The 6,334-nt window shown below is 41.6% G+C and overlaps 1 non-coding gene across 1 annotated transcript; it reads right to left on the bottom strand.

Annotated features, from left to right (window-relative positions):
* Positions 1 to 5,262: 5,262 nt before the first annotated feature.
* On the bottom strand, positions 5,263 to 5,369 carry LOC120252427. The gene has a single exon (XR_005533957.1). It is a non-coding gene; the product is annotated as a small nucleolar RNA R71 (small nucleolar RNA).
* Between the last annotated feature and the right edge of the window lie 965 nt (positions 5,370 to 6,334).

The raw sequence follows: 6,334 nt of genomic DNA, 5'->3' as shown, positions 1-6,334 counted from the left end.
CTACCACATCGAAAGTGTAAAAGCCTCCTTAGCGGCCGCTTGGGAAAGGGCTACCTTAGAGAATGTGTGAAGCTACTACCATCTTTAAATTTTTGTTACTTTCTTGGTGTAGATAAATAAGTCCCTTATACTTAGAACTTTGAGGAGTATACCTTGGGTTAACTTGAGTGAGTCCACACACTTTCACGATTTCGTGCTTGTTGTCCTTTTTTATTCAAGTTTTTAACTATAGCTTCGATCTATCATATTTATTGTTGAAATTTCCCTTACTTGTAGAATGCTCTCTTTGTATACTTTGGTGAACCTAAGGCCAAGCACTTTCAATATTTTCTTCATTAATGCACATAATGTTTAATTATTGCTTGAGTACAAGCAAAAGCTTAAGTGTGGTGGAGTTTGATAAGTGTTGTGCGATATGAATGCGAAGCGTTCTTTCCTTATGTTGAGCATTATTTTTCTCGGGTTTTTACACTAATATGTGTGTTTTTATGTTACTTTTATGCAGGTAGGGTTGTGAGGCCGAATATGAAGGAAAGAAACCAATGTGGATCATAATGCCCGATTTTGGTGGAAATCTTGCTAAGGTTCAAACGCGAAGACATCGGTCGGGTGTGAGATGCTATAGTGTGTGCCAACCTCCTCGTATTTGAGTTAGCACAACCATTTGGAGGGGCACAAGGGCAGTCACACTCAAGCATTCCGACTGATGCACATAGAACAATATCTCCACAAACTTGTCCATCATTAAAGAAGCAAAGCGATCCATGACGTGAACGTGTGCCTGTTTGCGTCACCTCGATGAAAGTATGGACTCGGGAAGTATTTTAGGCTAGGTACTGTAGCAGAGCAACGTAGGAAAGTACTGTAGTGGTACTGTTCACAGCCACTCGAAAATCACAATTCCAAAGAATCCACAAGGGTGTGTGGAAATTACCCACGGCCTTGCGGAAATTCCACAGGGGCGTCCACAGGGGCGTGTGGATTCCCGATTCCAGCCATATTTAAAGCCGATTCAGCCCCGATTTCAGCTTTCTTTTCTCCATCTTTTCCCCAACTTGAGAGAGGGTTTCAGCTAGGTTTTGGAGAGGTTCTATGTGCAGATGGTCTTGTGAGTATGGAATTTGAGGAATAGTCATTAGCATGGTCGATGCGATATTCACATGGCCGTGTGTGCTCCACAACCCATTGGAACTTAACTCTCAATGGATATAGCTCCATCAAATGTACCATTAAGAGTTCAAGGGAGTACTATTTCAATTGCACATCTCCACACATGGTTTTGATTGTTATACTTCTTTATTGTGCTTGCATGCATACATTGAGTGTAATGTTAATCATAAGAGTGTGTGTGTGTGTCTGTGTGTGGTTTGGGGGGGAGGGGAGTTCACATTACACATGTTCTATACTTATGCTTCATTGTTCATGCTAATGTAGCTAGTGGCGGTTCACCTTAATTGCAATGGTCGTATTCTTAAGTTTAGGAGAATTTTTAACATTCAATATTCTCATGCTCTAGTTTTACTTGAATTTTTAGGAATTTTTGCCCGATTGACACTTGTTGCACTATTCACTCATTAAGCCTTGTGGAAACTCAAGTTCGACATTAAAAGGGATTGCTTTTAGTTTGTTTTCTGTTTTAATTTCTTTGAAAAAAATAGTTGTTTGTTTTGTTGTGCATTGGGTGTGGAAAGAGCTACCACCTATGAATTATGAAGCTACTCTCATAAGTCGGATACTAGTTATGCCCTAATGAGAGAAAGAGATATCTTATGGGATGAGTGAAAGCTACTACCCCGGTAGAAAAAGCTACCACCTTGAAATTGTGAAAGCCACCTTAGCGGCCACTTATAAAAGGGCTACCGTAGAGGATGTGTGGAGCTACTACCTTGTCTTTTCTTTTTGAACATAAATAAATACCTCTTAATTAGAGCTTTGAGGAGTATACGTTGGGTTGACTTGAGTAAGTTTACGCACACTTACACGATATCGGGTTGTTGTCCTTTTTGATTCAAGTTTTTAGCTAGACTATGTATTTTTCTTATTCGGTGTTGAAATTTCTCCTTACTTGTAGAATGCTTCCTTTGCATGCTTTTGGTGAACCTAAGGCTAAGCACTTTCAATCTTTCTTCTTAGATGCTTTAATGTTTTTAATTTTGCTTGAGGATAAGCAAAAGCTTAAGTGTGGGGGAGTTTGATAAGTGCTTGTGTATAAGTAATACGAAGTATTTTTTTTTACATTGAGCATTACTTTTCTCAGATTTTATCGCTTTTTTATGAAGTATTGGATTGAAAAAAAATGTGAAGACACAAGTTCTGCTCAAATACATATGGGCGTGTGCCAACCTCAAGGAGATTCAAGCCAATTTACTAGTTGGAATGGTATAAAGGCAGTCACATCTTCATGTTTCTTCTCTTTGTGAAGATTGTAAGACCTTTCAAGGATGTGTCGATGAATAAAAGTCTTATAGCCTACCACATGGATGTGTACCCGGCCATGTGGCCTCAATAGAAGAGTGTTTGGACCACGGTTGTGAAGAGTACCATAGCTAAATACTGTAGCAAAATATTGTAGCATTTTACTATAGTAGTATTGTATCAGAATTACTGTTCAAGCGACCGCGTGGAAATTCCACGCGACCGTGTGGAAATTCATGTAGATCATGCTGGTACATGAGAAATTGACACGGGCGCGTGAGAGCACATGACAGCCGCGTTTCCTGACTATAAATAGGCCATTTGCCATATTCTTTGGAGGCTTTTTGCTAGCACTTAGAGGGCAAGGTGCCTAGGGTTCTAGAGGAGGTCTTTGGTGATATTGGTGGCCGTTCTTCACCAACTTTGATTGATATTTTCTGTTATATCATCGAGGGGGTCTTCGGCAACCTAGCTTCAAAGAAGGATTCTTCAAGACATTGAGCGATCCATCATGGCCATCATCATGAATTCAAGAGGGGTTGTATCTATAGTTTACATTGCTATTCACTCTATTGTTTTGTAACTTGCCCCATAGAGGGCTGATAAGTGTTTGTGGGATAAGAATACAAAGTGTTCTTTCCTTGTGTTGAGCATTACCTTTCTCTGGTTTTAAGCTAATATGTGTGTAGTTATGTTACTTTCATGCAGGTAGGGTTGTGAGGCCGAATATGAAAGAAAGAAGCCAATGTGGGTTGTAAATGCACCAATTTGGAGGAAATCTTGCTAAGGTTAAAATGCAAAGACACAGGTCGGGTTCGAGATGCGGGAATATGTGCCAACCTCCTCGTATTCAAGTTATTATAACCATTTAGAGGGGCACAAGGGTAGTGTGGATTCCCGATTCCAGCCCTTTAAAAGCCGATTTCAGCCCCGATTTTAGCATTCTTTTCTCCATCTTTTCCCCAACTTGAGAGAGGGCTGCGGTGGGTTTTGAGAGGTATTGGCTAGGGCTTTGGAGAGGTTCTACGGCTCCGGCATCGCGCGCCATTTGGAAGACGGTTAGTGGGAGAGCTTTCATCGGCACTAATCCGGTGAGGTGTATCCTAGGATGGACAAAGGGACCCTTACGACGAGTAGAGGACTCTCCACAAGACCATCACCATGACTAACGAGGGGGTTTTCTATGGATGCTTTGTTTTTACATTCAATTTCATTGATTGTATCTAGCTCCATGGAGAGCTAAACCCCTAGTGGGTACTTGGGTATTTGTGAACCATAGGATGTATTCGTTTCATTGAATCTCTTTATTATGCTTTCAATTAATTGATGTTTATTGTGAGTTCCAATCTTGTATGCTTCATTGTATGAATACTCCCCTAGAGTGACACTAGGGTTGAGAGTTCTTCTTGGTAACTCTTGTGAGTGAGTGACACATCATGAGAGTTAGACAAAGCTAGATTGGAGAGGGTTGAGAGGGTGAGTCGAGAGGTAGCGGAGCTGTCCCCTTTCCCTCCGGTATGATCTATCCTACTTTCACATTCCAAGAGTTCTTTGTGGTTATAGTAGAGTTAATGGGCTAACGGATGACCTTCCGCTGGGGCTTAGTTATGAGTGCAACGGAGTGAAGTGTTGAAGTGATTTTAGCATCTAGGGCTTAATTGTGGCTAGGGATCTTTCACCTGGACCAAAGGGTTAGGTCTATACATAGAAATAGGATTTATCATTTTGAGTCCCTAAAGCTCATTGCAATTCTATACGAGTGTGAGGTGTTGAGATTGTTCGATTTCTCCTCCGGGACAAGTATAGAGTTAGGCATGGTTGACCTTAGATTTGGGAGTATGCAATTAAGGATTTCCATGACTCACTATTGCATTAATTAGGAAGCATAATAGAGGTTTCTTGCACTTGAAACGATTGTCCTAGGCAGAACAATACCTGGGTACCCCATATTTATCGATTCCCTTACCTTCTCCTTTACTTGTGCTCTCTTTCTTGTTGCTTTTACTCTTGAGAATTGAATCTTGTCACACATATCACTATTCATCTTCCATATTAGTTAAGAAACAATTTAAGTGTCTTTATTCCCTACTCTCGTGGATACGATAACCACTCATCTGGGATTATTACTTCAACAACTGTGCACTTGTGGTGTACACGCATATTCGGACGTGTCAAGTTTTTGGCGCCGTTGCTGGGGAGTAGGCGTTTAGAGATACTTTGCACTTTGTTTTTCTTAGCTATTTATTTATTCATTCTATTTCATATTTTCTTATTCTATCATCGTTCTGATTTTGGTTTCCATTCTTTTGGTGCAGCTCCAGGTTATGACCCAAGGGAATCCCTCCATACTGATTGAAGGAGATCGCGAGCTTGAACATACACTTAGAATAAAAGGGAAAGAACCTGTGCAAGAATAGTCCAATCTAGATGATTTGGAAGTAGAAGAATCTGAAAACATGGCAAAACGGAATCAGCAGTAGCGGACATTATCCGATTATGCCAGACCTTCAATATTGGGGACACAATCGACCATTGTGCGTGCCCCGATTATAGCTCAGAACTTCGAGCTAAAAGACGGCATTCATCCATATGTTGCAGCAATCCGTGCAGTTTAATGGTTTGGCTGATGAGGATCCAAACAATCATATAGAGAACTTTCTCGGAGTGTGTGATATGCTGAAGATAAATGGGGTAAAGGATGATGCCATCAAGTTGAGGGCCTTCCCATTTTCCTTGAAAGGAAGAGCGAAGCAGTGGCTACACTCATTACCTAGAGCATCAATTACCACGTGGGAGGAGATGGTAGAAGCTTTTCTTGGCCATTATTTTCCTCCCGGAAAATCTGCAAAGCTTAAAAATGAGATCTCATCTTTTGAACAATTGGAATTGGAGTCTCTCTTTAAGATGTGGGAAAGGGTCAAGGAGCTCCTAAGAAAATGCCAGCAACACGGATTCCCAGAGTGGATGATTGTTCAGACCTTTTACAATGGTTTGAATCCGAGTACAAGGCAACTCATGGATGTGGCAGCAGGAGGTACCTTAGGTAGCCAGATCCCCGGTGAGGCTCTTCAATTAATTGAAGAAATGGGGTTAAACAGCTACCAGTAGAATGCCTGGGAGAAGAAAAAGGTGGCCGGTATCCATGAGATAGATACAATGACTTCACTGGCGGCTCAAGTGGAATCACTGAGTAAGAAGTTAGATCTTCTAACTTCGAACAAAGTAGCGGTCATGATTACTTGCACTGGGTGTGGTGGAGGACATGCTCCCTCCGATTACCTGATATCTATTGGTGATGCATCTTCGGTTGAGAACGTCGATTTTGTAGGTAATAGGATGAGAACTCAAGGGAACCCATACAACAACACCTACAATACTGGTTGGAAGAATCATCCCAATTTCTCATGGAGCAACCAAGGTCCACAAAAGGCCATGGGGCCACCCGGTTTCCAACAATAAGGCCCAAATGTGGAAACAAAGTTTCAGGTTTGGAGACCCGAAGGACCGATTTGGAAAAGACCTTAACTAGGTTTGTGCAATCGTTAAATACAAGGTTTGAATCAGTTAAGGCTACACTTCTCAACCATAGCGCGTCCTTACATAATCTTGAAAATCAAGTGGGGCAGACTACGAAGTCCTTATCGGAAAGGCCACATGGAAGTTTGCTGAGCAATACCAAGACCAACCCTAGAGAGCATGTGAAGGTGATCACTTTGAGAAGTGGTCGTGAGGTCGATGGTAGGCTTCCGAGTGAGAAGTTAAATGAACACGCACTGGAGGTTATAGAGGTTGAAGTGGGAACAAACAAAGAGAAGGAGGTGGCACCTCCATCTTTCAAGCCAAGGATCCCTTATCCCTCTAGATTGAAGAATGACCAAGGGGATGAACAGTACAAGAAGTTCCTAAGTTTGTTCAAGCA

This window comes from Dioscorea cayenensis, chromosome 20 (genome assembly GCF_009730915.1).
Source record: "Dioscorea cayenensis subsp. rotundata cultivar TDr96_F1 chromosome 20, TDr96_F1_v2_PseudoChromosome.rev07_lg8_w22 25.fasta, whole genome shotgun sequence".
Classification (NCBI taxonomy): domain Eukaryota; kingdom Viridiplantae; phylum Streptophyta; class Magnoliopsida; order Dioscoreales; family Dioscoreaceae; genus Dioscorea; species Dioscorea cayenensis.
The sequence above is the reverse complement of the archived record's forward strand: the minus strand, read 5'-3'. Positions and strand labels throughout refer to the sequence as shown.